The sequence below is a fragment of the Ambystoma mexicanum genome, chromosome 2p (assembly GCF_040938575.1).
Source record: "Ambystoma mexicanum isolate Mex_15411 chromosome 2p, UKY_AmexF1_1, whole genome shotgun sequence".
NCBI lineage: Eukaryota > Metazoa > Chordata > Amphibia > Caudata > Ambystomatidae > Ambystoma > Ambystoma mexicanum.
Genome location: NC_090923.1, coordinates 52,687,116 through 52,702,013, shown reverse-complemented (window position 1 = coordinate 52,702,013; position 14,898 = coordinate 52,687,116). Strand labels below are relative to the sequence as shown.

General features: G+C 50.8%; 1 protein-coding gene across 5 annotated transcripts in view; it reads right to left on the bottom strand.

The window, feature by feature from the left end:
• Positions 1-14,898, bottom strand: part of SETD5 (SET domain containing 5) — an 875,459-nt gene that overhangs the window by 188,084 nt on the left and 672,477 nt on the right. The window lies entirely within an intron of this gene.

Here is a 14,898-nt window from a genome sequence, read left to right as displayed (position 1 = left end):
AGCCTGTAGCACAGTTTTTGGGAGCGAGCTGAGCATCTAGGCTCATCTCAAGAGGTAATGAGAGAAGTAAATGACGTTACACAGAGGTCTTACAATCACAGTGGTTCAAGTAGACACTTACACTGAAGGTTTCTTGGTAAAACACTCGTTAATTTATTACACAGTGATTTAGAAAACATTCACTAGAAGGAGACAACTTATACACAAACACACTTCAGTACCAAACCAATACTTTGAGTGAATTAGGCTTCCCTGAAATAGGAGCAAAATGGCATTTCATTCACTTTAAATAGTAGTAAAAAGGCACAAGTTAATAAAATAGATCACAAATACTCTTAGGCAGTGAAAATAGTTTGTTCACTAGATGACTCGATTCAGTTCAACAGGCCTAGGCCAAAGTGAATGGGCTAGTGTCTTGGATAGGAAAGAGCAGTTCTGGTAGTAAACGGTAAAGTCTTTGCCAAAGTTCTCAGAAGAAGTTTGTACGAAAAAGAATGATATGTTGGATCACAAGCCGATTAGGCCTGCAAGTTTGGAAAGTTTCACAAACTTTCACAGCGAGAGGTAAGTTCTCTCAATCGGGTTTTTACAGTACCTTATGTTGAAGAAACAGATGCAGCTGCAGACTCCTGTTCCTGCAGATCTTGCTGTTCCTGAGCCTCAGTCGTGGAGACAAGGGGGAGGACGTCGGGGGACTCCTGCACTGCACGTGGACTGGTCATAAAGCTGGCAAATTAGCAATTCTTCGATTTCGGTTGCTGTTTCTCCAAGCACACAAGCTGGTATCCTTCCCCTCCTAGTTAATCTTAACCAGCTCCGAGAATGGTATCCAAGTGGCTTACGAGTTGATTGGTCCTGCCAAATCAAATGGAGGAAGACGTCCTTGAAGGGCTTCTCTTGTCGAGATGAACTTGGCGATTCGGACCTGCAGCAGGGCCCCATCGGGCAAAACAACGGTCCAGTAGTTGCAACAGCCGCCCTCTTGCAGCTCGTCTTCGATTCTTTCGTTCCAGTGGTCGACTCTGCCTTCCAAGCCAAGTGACTCGCCTTTCAAACAGTTTTCTCCCATTCATCCCAGCCTAGCTGCCACTCACCTTGCCAGACAGTCTGCCAGCCAATCACGCCAGAGTGCATTTGGGGCTCCTAGGAGACTAAGCGCAGGGAGTTTCGGCACCTCCCTCACTTCCTGCCCACCCCAGACACTCTGGCGCCAGAGGCGGTCTTCAGTCCTGAAGCCCGCCAAAGGCGTAGGAATAAAGGGATCAAACCTGGTTTGGCACGCCGAGACAAACTCTAGAAGGACCTTTCCAAAAAGAAACAGCGAAAAAAGACCGGGACTTGTTTAAACAAAATCATGGTAGTTTGTTGTAAAACCACTGCCACCAGCCATTTCAACAGGAATGGGTAGCATTTGACTGCTACATGAGTGTTTAGACAGAGGGGATACCAAGTAAGCCCTTCAGCACGCTATAGGAAGATGGTGTGTGCTGGTCTAGGGATTTAAAAAGACTAGTAAAGTCAATTTAACCTTACATTCTCTGGGAAGAACAAGTTACTTACCAACTGTAACGTTTTCGACTGGATGTTCCTCCCACATCTTGTGATCTTCGTTTGCCAGCTTCGGAATTTATTTTTATTTTTTTTCGGTAGAGGGCGCTGTGCTGGAGACCGTGGCATCGATTATCCCTCGACGGGCTCAGTTCCGTGTCGACGTCACTGTTGGTATAAGTAGCTCGAGCCGCGCCCGTTGGCTTCAGTTCGGTTTTTTCCGAGGAAATACTCGTGGAACATCCAGGCATAGGCTGTGACTGATAGGCCCATTGGGAGAGGAAAGTAAGAAAACAAACTGTACTGCGGGGCAGGCTGGGAGGGTCGATGGATACGTGGGAGGAACATCCAGTCAAAAGAATGTTACAGTTGGTAAGTAACTAGTTCTTCGAATGGATTGTGTCCTCCCACGTATTCCTCTTCTTGTGATAGACTCCCATAGCAGTGATCAATTTGGAGGGGGGAGTGCTAGTTTTTGTTTTCATGGACGAGTGAAGTACCGCCCTGGCAAATAACCCCTCATTGGAGGAGGCATCTAAGCAGTAATGCTTGATAAAGGTATGCATTGATGCCCATGTTGCAAATGTCTTTTGCAGGGACTCTCCTCTTCAGAGCCGCCGAAGTAGCCATTCCCCTAGTGGAGTGAGCACGTAGCCCATACGGCGGGTTCTTTTCCTGCTAATCTGTAGCATTCCAATATAGCCAGAATGATCCAGCGGGCTATAGTTTGTTTTGTCACTGCCAACCCCAATTTACGACCTGTGCAACCCACAAAGAGTTTGGCAAAATTACATCAATATGACCTTCTTCCAATGTAAAAACAGAGGGCTCTCTTGGTGTCCAGTCTATGCAATCTCTCCTCTTCTTTTCCCAAATGAGGAGGAGGATAGAATGTTGGTAAAATAATTTTATGACAAATGGAAGTTGGAAACTACTTTCGGTAAGGAAGATGGTTTAACCTTAAGAACTACCTTGTCCTTGTAAAAGATGGTATATGGAGGTTTCCATGAGAGCCTGTAGTTCACTAACCCTGCGGGTTGATATTGATGCCACAAGGAGGACAGTCTTCAGTGTTAAAAGCCTCAATGGACAGAAGTGCAGAGGCTCAAATGGTATATATGTTAGGAATTTAAGAACTAAGTTTAAATCCCAAGTTGGGACATGGAACGGTATTGGTGGGTATACATTGGTAAGTCCCTTCAGGAACTGTATGATTACTGGAATTTTAAAGTAAGAAACCTCTTCCGAGGAGCGCTTAAAAATGGACAGCGCAGCAAGATAGCCTTAATTGTTCCAATCTGGAGCCCCAGATTGGCTAGGTGTAACAGAAAAGAAAGCACCATTGGGGTGCCACGTTGAAAAGGGTCCACATCCCTATCCCTGCACTAGTTACTGAACTTGCGCTAACAACACCGGTAAAAGGATTTCGTTGCTGGCCTTCTGGCCGAGAGCAAAATCTCCATTACGTCATCCGGAAGATCCCAATCCTTGTATCTCAACCTCTCAGAAACCATGCATGTAGGTTTAGTGTCTTGACCTCTGGATGGAGAGCCAGGCCTTTGTCCTACGAGAGAAGATCCTCTCTTTGTGGAAGATGAATTGGAGGGCAGATGGAGAAGGTCCGGGTACCACGTCCTCCTGGCCCAGTCCGGGGCAATTACGATCACGCTTTCCTGAACGTTCTCAACCTCCTTATTACTTGAGGAATCACGGGGACTGGAGGAAACTCGTACAGCAGGGGGAAATCCCAGTCCACCACGAACGCGTCTCCTAGAGCTCCTCTCGGGGGAAATTCCCTTGAGCAATATTGATTGCACTTCCGGTTTACCGTGGATGCAAACAGATCCACTTGAGGGGTTCCCCAAAGGGTGAAGATCTCCAGAAGGACTTCCTAAGCTAACTCCCACTCGTGGGAGACTGTGCTCTGCCTGCTCAGAGTGTCTGCCGCCGTGTTCTGCTCTCTGGCTAGATGAACTGCCGATAGAGAGATTCCTTCTCGTATTGCCCAGAAGCAGAGCTGCATTGCCTCTCTGGACAGAGGTAGTGATCCTACGCCTCCTCTTTTGTTGAGGTAGTACATGGTCACTGTGTTGTCCGTCATTATCAGGACATTCTTTCCCTGTACAGAGGGCAGGAAGGCCTTCAGCGCCAGTATGATTGCCCTCAGCTCCAATAGGTTGATGTGTAGTTTGGACTCCGAAGGAGACAAATGTCAGCTGATTATCAGATTGCTGGTGTGAGCTCTCCACCCCGTGAGTGTGTCCGTTACTACCGTTACTTCCGTTATCTCCGGCCATGTTGCCAAAAATATTCTCCCTTGATGTTGTTGCAAGCCCACCATAATAGATCCTGAGCAACTGCGCTCGGGACTTGCAGAAGATCTGACATATTCCCCGAGAATTGGGGTCACTGAGTTCTGAGGGCCCATTGGAGGGATCCCATTCTCAGTCTGGCCTCTGGCACCAGAAAAATGCAGGATGCCATGAGGCCAAGCAACCTCAGAAAATCGAAGGCCGGCAGATGCTGGGCTTTCTGGAATTTTGTTACCATCTGCTGGATGTGGAGACCCCTTACCTCGGGCGGCGAGGCTTTGCCCGAGGAAGTGCCCAAGACTGCTGCGATAACTGGAGTACTTGGGATGGTATCATGTGGGACTTCTTGAAATTGAGGGAGAAGCGCAGGTTGTGGGGGAAGTGGAAAGTGATCGACAGATGTTCCTGAGCTTGTTCTGGAGAACGTGCTATGATCAAGCAGTCATCCAGGTAGGGGTAGACTTGAATCTCCCCCTCTCCTGAGACTCGCTGCCACTACCGCCATCAGCTTGGTGAAAACCCTCAGAGCGGAGGTCAGCCCGAAAGGCAGAACTCAAAACTGATAGTGAGAACCGCCAACTGCGAACCTAAGGTATTTTCTGTGCTTGGGATGGATTGGCACATGAAAATAAGCATCCTGAAGGTCCAATGATACCAACGAATCTTGGAGTTGGAGAGCCTAAAGGATCTGAGAAAGGGTTACCATCTTGAACTTGTCCTTCCTGAGGAACTTGTTCAATTTTCTAAAGCCCAAGATGGGTCTCAGTCCTCTGTCCTCCTTTGGGATGAGAAAATAAGGGGAAAACCAACCCTTGTTCCTCTCCGCTACAGTTACATGTTCTATTGCACCTTTCTCTAGCAGGGTTAAAATTTCCTGCAAAAGGACCGGGTCTGGAAATTTGGTAGAGCTGGCTCCGGGTGGGTGATCGTGAGGTCTTTTTAGGAAGGGAAGGCAGTAACCTTGAGATACTGTATCCAGCGCCCAAGAATCTGAAGTAATGCCCCGCCATTCTTTCAGATGCTGAGAGATTCTGCCTCCCACTGGTGTTTTGTATAAGACCCGAGTGATTTGGAGGCGGCTGCAGGAGCGGCTGAGGGCATAGATGCCGTTCCTGAAGATGGCTTTGTAGTCTTTCCTCGTCCACCACGAGTGATATTCCTTTTGCCCTTTTGAAACGCCTGTCCTCTTCCTCTACCAACAGAAGAGTAGTATCGAAAAGGACGACCCCTCCAGGAAAATGAGCCCGAATAGGGTTTCTGAGGCTGTCGCATGGAGGCACTAAGGGATTTAGCTGCCGCTTTTGAGGTCTGTAGTTTTTCTAGGCTCTCATCAGCCTTACTACCAAACAGCCTCGAGCCATCAAAAGGCATGTTGAGAAGTCTGGTCTGCACATCTGGTGCAAACCCCGACTTTCTCAACCATGCAAATCTGCGTAGCACTGTGCTTGATGCCATGTATCTGCTAATAGTATTAGCAGTATCCAGTCCAGACTGGAGACATTCCCCCATTGCCTCCTTCCCGTGTGACTATATTCGGGAAGCCTTCCCTTTCCTCGCCTTCCGGAATATGTTCAGCCGCCGCCGAAATGCATTCCCACAGGTTATGTGTGAACCTGGCCAGGGTACAGGTGACATTGGTTGATTTCAAGGCCATGTTACCTGAAGTAAAAACTTTACGAGCCTGAGCATCAACCTTCTTGACCTCCCTATCCGGAGGTATGGTTGGGTATGCTGTCTGTCTCAAAGTAGTAGCAGCCTGAATAACCAGACTTTCTGGAGTAGGGTATCTATTCAGATACTGTGGATCAGAAGTAGAAGTTCTATACTTCTTAGGAAGATTGCTATCTACTGCAGCAATGTTATCAGGTTTTTCCCAGTTCCTTTCAACTGTCCTTTGAAGCACCCTATGGAAAGGGAGAACTGGATCTTTCTGGGGTCCTCGGACTATTATGTCCGTCATATCATCTTGCTCAAAGGTAGGTGAGGCTCTTCCCCAACCCATATATTCCATCACCCTTCTCATCAAACTCCTGTACCCTGACTCTGCATGTTCTGCAGGATCAGGTGCAGCAAACTCTAATTCAGGTGATGTGTCAACACCACTAGCAGAATGTAGAGTTTCGCATAGGTCTCATTTTAGATGAACAAGTTACTTTCTTACCTGGTAATGTTCTTTCGCTGGGATGGTCCGACGACGTATTATGACAGGTAATGTCCACAGCTGTGCTGCTTCGGAAAATCTTTGGCGTCTGCGTCCTGCGATGACGTCGATGGGCCGTCCCCGAGGACCTCCTCCAACGGCCGACGTCACCCGATGTGATAAGAAGGACGCACGACGCCCATAGCCTCAGTTATAGTTTTTTCCCAGAACGTGTGCCACCAGTTTTCTGCCAGTCAAGACACACAAGGCCTTGCGGAACGCAAGCTGCAATCGCAAAAGAAATTCTGCAGCGGGAAAGGCAGGGAGGGAGCGATATGGAATAAGTCTTCGGACCATCCCATCGAAAGAACGTTACCAGGTAAGAAAGTAACTTGTTCTTCGAGGGGATTGGGTCCTCCGACATATTCCATATCTATGACAGACTCCCAAAGCAGTACCAAGCAAGGAGGTGGGAAAGAATTTAGAATACAAATTTAGCATGCCCAATCAAATTGCGGGATAGAGAACTGCCTTGCCAAAGGCCAGATCTTGCCCTAATAGTGATGTACAAAAGTATGTACTGAAGCCCAGGTGGCTGCATCACAGATGTGACGAATAGGAACTCCCCTCTGCAGGGCAGTAGACGCAGCCACTGCTCTGGTAGAATGGGCCCGCAAGCCAGCCGGAGGGTCCTTACCCGCCAAGCGGTAACACTCAGAGATAGCTAAAATAATCCAACGAGACAGTCTGTTTCGTCACAGCTTGTCCCAAACGCTTCCCAGCGTAACCAATGAAAAGTTGATCGTCCACTCTGACCCGGGACATGCGCGAAATATAAAAGCTCAACGCTCTCCGAGGATCAAGCCTATGGAGCCGCTCCTCTTCCTTACCAGGATGTGGAGGAGGATAGAACGCCGGAAGAACAACCTTCTGGCTCAAATGAAAATCCGAAACCACCTTCGGAAGAAATGAAGGACGAACTCTAAGGTCAACCCTGTCCTTGTGAAACACAGTGAAGGGTGGCTTAACTGAAAGTGACTGTAACTCACTCACTCTGCGAGCCGAAGTAACCGCAACCAAAAACACAGTTTTCAGAATCAACAGCCTCAAAGGGCAAGAATGTAAAGGCTCAAACGGAGCACCCATAAGAAACTTAACAAGCTTTAAATCCCAACCTGGCACCAAAAAAGGTGACGGAGGGAACACATTAGTGAGCCCTTTCAAAAACTGCGAAATTAAAGGAATCTTAAAATAGGAACACTCTTCAGACGAGCGCTTAAAAATGGACAGCGCCGCCAGGTAACCTTTAATGGTCCTCACTTGCAAGCCCCTGTGGGCCAAAGAAAGCAAAAAAGACAAAACCATGGGAATGTCGCATTCAAAAGGATCCACATTCTGAACTCTGCACCAGTCGCAGAACTTTTTCAAACGGCAACGGTACAGAGACTTTTGTTGCCGGCTGCCTGGCCGAGAGCAACACCGCCATCATGTCTTCAGGGAGGTCCCAATCCTTATACCTCAACCTTTCAGAAGCCAAGTGTGAAGATTGAGGGATCTGACCTCTGGATGGAGAACCTGACCCCCCCCCTTCTCCCGTGAGAGCAGATCGTCTCGGTAGGGAAGACGACGTGGAGGGCAGATGGACGAGTCTAGAAGGTCCGGGTACCACGTCCTCCGGGCCCACGCTGGAGCAATGAGGATCATCCGGGAACCGACCATCCATAACCTCCGCAGCACTTGCGGGATGACGGGGACTGGAGGAAACGCGTACAGCAGTAGGAATGACCACTCCACCACAAACGCGTCTCCTAAGGCTCCTTTTGGAGGAAATTCCCGCGAGCAAAACCTTTCGCACTTCCGGTTGACACTGGAGGCAAAGAGATCCACTTGAGGGGTCCCCCAAAGGGCGAATATCTCCAGGAGAATCTCCTGAGCCAGCTCCCACTCGTGAGAGATTGTGCTCTGCCTGCTCAGAGCATCCGCCGTCTCGTTGTCGTCTCCGGCCAGATGAACTGCCGAGATCGAAACTTCCTGCTGGATGGCCCAGAACTCGAGCTGCATCGCCTCCATGCACAGCGGAAGTGACCCTGCCCCCCCTTTTTATTGAGGTAGTGCATGGCCACTGTGTTGTCCGTCAGAATCAGGACACTCTTCCCGCACACAGTCGGCAGAAAAGCTTTCAGGGCTAGCCTGACGGCCCTCAGATCCAACAGATTGATATGGAGTCTGGACTCCGACGGAGACCAACGACCGATGACTCAACTCGTTGGCATGAGCTCCCCATCCCGTGAGGGATGCGTCCGTCACGATCGTCACCTCCAGCCAGTGCAGCCAAAATGGAGCCCCTTTCATCAGATTGCCCTCGACGCCCACCACAGAAGGTCCCGGGCTACCGAGGGCGGCACCTGAACAGGGTCAGACAGCCTGCTGGAGGACAGACCACTGGAGCTTGAGTGCCCACTGCAAAGATCTCATCCGCAGATGAGCCTCTGGCACCAGAAGAATGCAGGATGCCATGAGGTCGAGCAGTCTCAAGAACTCGGACGCTGGGAGATTCTGGGCAAACTGAAACTTGTGCACCATCTGCTGAATGTGAAGAGCCGTCACCTGAGGAGGAAAACACTGCCCCAGGGACGTGTCGAGCACTGCTCCGATGTACTGGGGCCGCTGCGTTGGTGTCAAATGGGACTTCTTTAAATTGAGGGAGAAGCCCAGCCTGTGAAGGGAGTGGCAGGTGACGGACAGATGATCCAGGACTTGCTAGGGAGAGCTCCCCCTGATCAACCAATCGTCCAGGTAGGGGTAGACGTGAATCCCTCCTTTCCTGAGATGCGCTGCCACCACCACCACCATGAGCTTGGTGAAAACCCTCGGGGCGGGGGTCAATCCGAACGGCAGGACCCGAAACTGAAAGTGCGAGTCGCCAACCGCGAACCTCAGGTACTTCTTGTGCTTGGGATGGATCGGCACATGGAAGTAAGCATCCTTGAGGTCGAGAGACACCAACCAGTCCTGAAGTTGAAGGGCCTGGAGGACTTGAGAAAGTCACCATCTTGAACTTGTCCTTCCTGAGGAGTTTGTTCAAACCGCGCAAGTCCATGATGGGTCTCAATCCCCAGTCTTTCTTTGAAATCAAAAAATAAGGGGAATACCATCCCTTGTTCCTCTCCGCTACAGGCACCAGTTCTATGGCGCCTTTCTCCAGCAGGGCTTGAATTTCCTGTGCAAGGAGCGGATCCGGACTCATCAAAGAGAGGTTCCCTGGTGGATTGTCGTGAGGCCTCTGCCGAAAAGGAAGACAGTAGCCGTGGGTTATGATCTCCAGAACCCACACATCCGAAGTAATGGCTTGCCACGCTACAAGATGCTGCGCCAGCCTTCCCCAACCGGCGAACCATGGGACCCGGCCTCATGACTGAGTGGTAGCGGCTGTGGCTTTGCCTGAGGGCAAAGAGACAACTGCCTGAGCGGCCTTGGCACCTCGAGTACCTTTGTTTCCACCTCTGGCACTCTTGCGATGGCCTCTTTGACTGCTAGCTCCTCTCACTTTACTGAAGGACGAGTAATAGCGAAAGCAACCCCCCCTCCATTGCTGTCCGCTAGGACGAAAAGGCGGAGGTTGGCGAACTGCAGCGCCCAACGATTTCGCTGCAGCTTTGGAGGTCTGCAACCTCTCAAGGCTCTCGTCAGCCTTGCTTCCAAAAAGGTGTTCAACGTCAAAAGGCATGTTAAGGAGCCGGGACTGCACATCAGGAGCGAACCCAGACTTCCGCAACCACGCAAACCTGCGCATTACAGTGCTCGCCGCCATGGACCGGCTGACACAATCCGCCAAGTCCAAACCCGACTGAATGGCCTCACACACAGCATCCTTGCCATCCTGAACCATAGCAAGGAAAATATCCCGTTCGTCCCCTTCAGGAATATGATCAGCCGCTAATGCAACACAGTTCCACAGAGTGTGCGTGAAACGAGACAAGGCACATATGGAGTTGGCCGCCTGAAGCGCCATACCCCCCCGAAGAAAACACTTTCTTCACCCAGCCGTCAAAACGTTTGTCGTCCCCATCTGGAGGGATGGTAGGATACGACGCCTGCTTTGCCGGGGCCGTAGCCGCCTGCACCACCAAACTCTCCGGGGTGGGGTGCCTAGACAAGTTGCAGGGGTCGCTACTGGCTGGATGGTATTTTCGCGACAAAGACTTGCCCACTGCCGGGAGACTCTCGAGCAGTCCAAGCCGCCGCCACCCTTCTCTGCAGAGCCATATAAAAAGGCAAAGCCGGGTCAGTGGGTGGACCGAGATCAAGGATGTCCGTGAGATCATCCTGAACAAACTCCCCTGGGGGAGCTGACCAACCTAAGTACTCGGTAACCCGAGACATAAGGCGCCGATATGAAGAATCGAGTGCCAGGCTCCGGCCGACAAAACTCCACCTCCGGAGAGGTGTCCAGTCCACTGGCATCATGCAGCGACTGCCTCAGGTCATCAAACTGGCTATGGCCTGAGATAAGGTCATCTAGAACCGCAACCGGAACCAGGCTGCCATCAGAGCCTTCATCACCCCCTGAAATGTACTCCAGGCAGGGAGAGGAAGACCTCTGCGGACCAAAGCAATGCCGGACCTTAGCCATAGCCTTTCTAGGGGCAAGCCCCGTGCCACGTGGCCCCTCCGACACCACCGCCTCGAAAGGCGCCGGCGTCGACAGAAAAGGCGTCGAGGGCGCCGAACGAGTCGGCGCCGACAGAAAAGGCATTGACGTCTAGCGAATCGGCATCGACAGCTGCAGCACCGTCAGCATCGGCGGCGTCGACAGTCCTCGAAGCCGGAGCTCCGAGCGTGTCTCGACAACCTGGGCGCCAATGGTGTCGACGACCCCCTCGAAGACGGAACCTCGAGAGAAATAGTCGATGACCTCGGCGTCACAGGATCACGCGGTCTCGAGCGCGTCGAGGATCGGGACCTGGAATGGCAAGAACGGCTACCCTTGTCCGAGCGGGACCTCTCCCGCGAGCCGTGCCGACCACCCGAGCCCGAAGGCGTACGGGCGGTGTCTCTCGACCGGTGCCGACCGACCCCACTCGGAGGCGCGGACGGACCAGTGCCCTGCGATTCCAGAATCGCTAGCATCTGCTTCCCCAAGGAAGCCCATTCCTCCGGTGTCGCTTGCATGGAGGGGATAAGCGACCCGCCCACGGGCGTAGTCCTCGGAAGAGGACGGGGAAGGCGACCTATGCCGGCGCTTCCTGGAATGCCTAGAAGAGGCGGAGGAGTGGCGAGACCGACTCCTGGAAGGAGACCCACTAGACTTCCGACGATGCGGAGAGTCACGCTCGAGTCATCGGTCGAAAGCCCCCGCAGACCTCGACTTCCGGGGCTTAGACACCCGGCCTACCGACAGCTTTTTCTTGCGTTCCCGCAAGGCCTTTGCAGTGAGCGACTGGCAGTCGACACAGTCGTCCGTATCGTGGGCCTCCCCGAGGCACCAGAGGCAGGCGTCGTGCGAGTCCGTGACCGACATCTTGGACCCACAGTCCCCGCAGTTCTTGAAGCCCGGACGCAGGGTCGAAGATGAGAAAGACATCGCCACGAACAGGTCTTCACAACCAACCGAACAGGTTCAACAAACGAGAATAGAAAACAGCAACTCCAACGAGTCGAGGCGTACCGAGATTCACGAAGCGAACACGTTCGCGGAAAAAAACGGAACTGAGGCTATGGGCGTCGTACTCATAACATCGGGTGACGTCAGCCGTCGGAGGTCGTCCTCGGGGACGGCGCATGGACGCAGGAGCCAAAGATTTTCCAAAGCAGCACAGCTGTGGACATTACCTGTCATAGATATGGAATACGTCGGAGGACCCAATCCCCTCGAATCAGGGCTTATAAATTCCTCTGGAACTTGTCTAGTGCCATATTTTAGTCCAAAAGGAGTGACATCTTCCGAGCCAGATTCTTCAAAAATTGAAGACATGGACCTAAAAAAATCTGACTTGGGTAAAGGTGTAAACCTTCTCTTCCTCTTGATTTTTTGCCGAAGCAATAGGTGTTTTCTTCGAAGGGGTTGAAGGAACCTTCCACACACTCGACGAAGTCTTCGATAAGGGCGTCGAAGATAGTATAGGCTTGGGTTCGATGTCGAAGCTGTCGGCACGACGACGAAGTTGCACAATACTTCGACAACTTATGCTTTTTATGAGGGATCGGAGAAACTCAATCCTTGAGGATCTCTTGACGATTTGTCTACTCGAGATTTATGGGTGCTACTGGGTTTTCTCAAAGACCTGCATCATTTTTCTTCTAAAGTTTTCCCATTTTGTAGGGGGGAATCCGATCTTGTTGGCCATCAAACCAGTTCAGTCGATGTATCGAATGATGACGATTGAGATCTACGTCTCCTTTTTAGTTTTTTAGAAGATGAAGAAGAGCGTCTCGATCTACTACAAGATCGGGATCTTTTCAAATGTTTGACGCTCCGATTCCTTTGCATCGGACGATTTCTTATGCTTTTTTTCGATGAGGCCTTCGAAGTGGCCTTTGACGCCTCCCGCCACACCGCAAACTTACTTTTCCTCTCACGGAGGGCCTTCTCCGTCATCGACTGACAGGAGCCACAGTCGCCGGTTCGATGATCCGAATCCAGACACCAAAGACAGATACGGTGAGGATTGGTGATAGACATCTTCAACCCGCAGTCGATACACTTCTTAAACCCAGTTTTGGGTGTAGAAGCGGTTGATGAAGACATTTTCTGACAGAAAAACTCGAAGCGCGCCATTCACGAGATTGAAGCAATCGGAAAAACGGAACTGAAGCCAACGGGCGTGGCTCGAGCTACTTATACCAACAGTGATGTCGACACGGAACAGAGCCCTTCGAGGGACAAAAGATGCCACAACCTCGAGCACAGCCCCCTCTACCCAAAAAAAAAAATTTGAAGCTGGCGATAACGAATATCACAAGATGAGGAATATGTGGGAGGACACAATCCATTCGAAACAGTAGTTTATCCCAGAGAAGGTATTTAAACCTTGGGACAGCCTAAAAGGCTCCCCTGTCTCATTGTACTGAGGGTGCTGTGTGACACAAGAAAATATGCATATGAAGTTACCTACAACTCCATAATCAAAGAACACAAGTGTACAAAACACGTCAAAATACCTGAGTGGGGAAAAAAGGCTCACTCTTTCCAGGTAAAAATAATCACGTCCTCAAAATCCAGCAAAGTTGCTCGGGGTCTCCAAGGTGAAGGGAATTAGCACATTTATGACAATTTTCCCTAACATCCTCAAAAGGATTTTCTTCCTGACCATAAGGGTCCTCAGAGTTTTTCAGTCTGAGAATTCTACAAACTCTTCCTGGGGGAAAGTACTGGAGAGTCTATGTACCTTTAAAAGAGTAGTACAGGAATCCTCCTCCCTTGGTCTTTTTCGGGTAATACATTTGTCAGAGAAATCCACAAACTTAGAAAGTTTGTCCATATACCCTTCAAACCGAACTCTGGTCCATAGAGATGCACCAGAGGGGTTGAGATTCGTCAGTCATAGCCTTAGAGAGAGGCTGCAACCCTTCCGACTATTCTTCTCAACGTTTGGACGTATCTTTAGGTAGTGTTTTCGACGTGCCCGTCAGCTTTGTCTGTGCCGTCGCTACCCTTGGCGTCGACACGATCTTATGTTTTTTGGTGCAGGCGCTCTTATGGCTGGAATGCCCGGCTGCATGCCGTATCGATGGTTGCAAGGAGCGTGGGGGGGGGGGGCTCGGGCCATCATGGTGTTTGGTGGGTGCTGTTTAAACTGTTGACGGGCCTGTTGGCATCTGTGGCTTCCTCCGTGAATCTACTGAGGAAGCTTGAGGGGTTGTGTACTTTTCTTTAGTGTTGCAGGTGTGCCCCCTTCACCGGGATGTTGTCTCCCCATAGAAAAACCAGTGGCCGGCCTGCCTGCAGGGGCCGGGCACTTTGGAACCTGCTGGTTCAGCAGAAAGGTAAATGGCGTCCACATCGGAGCCATGACTGCTGCTTGAATCCTCATCACTCGAGCCTGTAGCGGTGGGGGAACCACTCTCGGCCTGCACGGCGTAGGCCGCCCACCACTTTGTCAATCTTTTAGTGGGTTTGGATGCAAGTCAGCAACACTTGCAGGACTGCTAGTCATCACGAGGCACACAGTTGTTAAACCTTCGGTGTGTGTCCTTCCACAGGTATTTGCCGTTGCAGGACGGGCAAAACTTAGTCTACTCCATAGCTGAGGTAAGAAGCAACAGCGCGACCAGAAGGGAAAAGGAAGGGGTGAGGGAGAATGCATTCTACAAAGAATCAAAACCCTGGGGCCCTACTGTATAGGCCTGGCCGGAGGGCCGAGGCTACGCAGTCAACAGCGTCGACCGAAGCACCAGCCGCCGAAATTTGTAGTCGTCGCCGGTGTAGGATGCAGAAGTAGTCGATGTTGAATGGTCGAAGACTAAACGACCAGTCATGGACAAAGGAGTTATAATCTTGTAATGTACGAGCTTCGCATAGGCTGACCAGCTAGCTGGGTGGAAAAAAAACTATCTGAGGGACCTCGACACGCAACTGATTTTGGGTACACTAACACGTCACGGATAGTGTTACAGGCACGCCCATGTTGACGCCCCCTTTCGATTCTCGAAAGACAAGACGCGATTACCACTAGATGTCAGACTGCATGCACAGCATGCGATTCTAAGCAGATTCACAAGCATCAGAAATGTATATTACAACAGGGAACTTATTTATGAATGCATGACTACCTTTTAGATTGTCGATAAGTAGCACTGGCATCAACAGGGAGAAGCTGGGAAGGGCAGTTAGTAGGTGGGAACAACAATAGGCCCTAAAATAGCCAAGGTTAGTGAATGGGTGGGTAAACAGGAAAA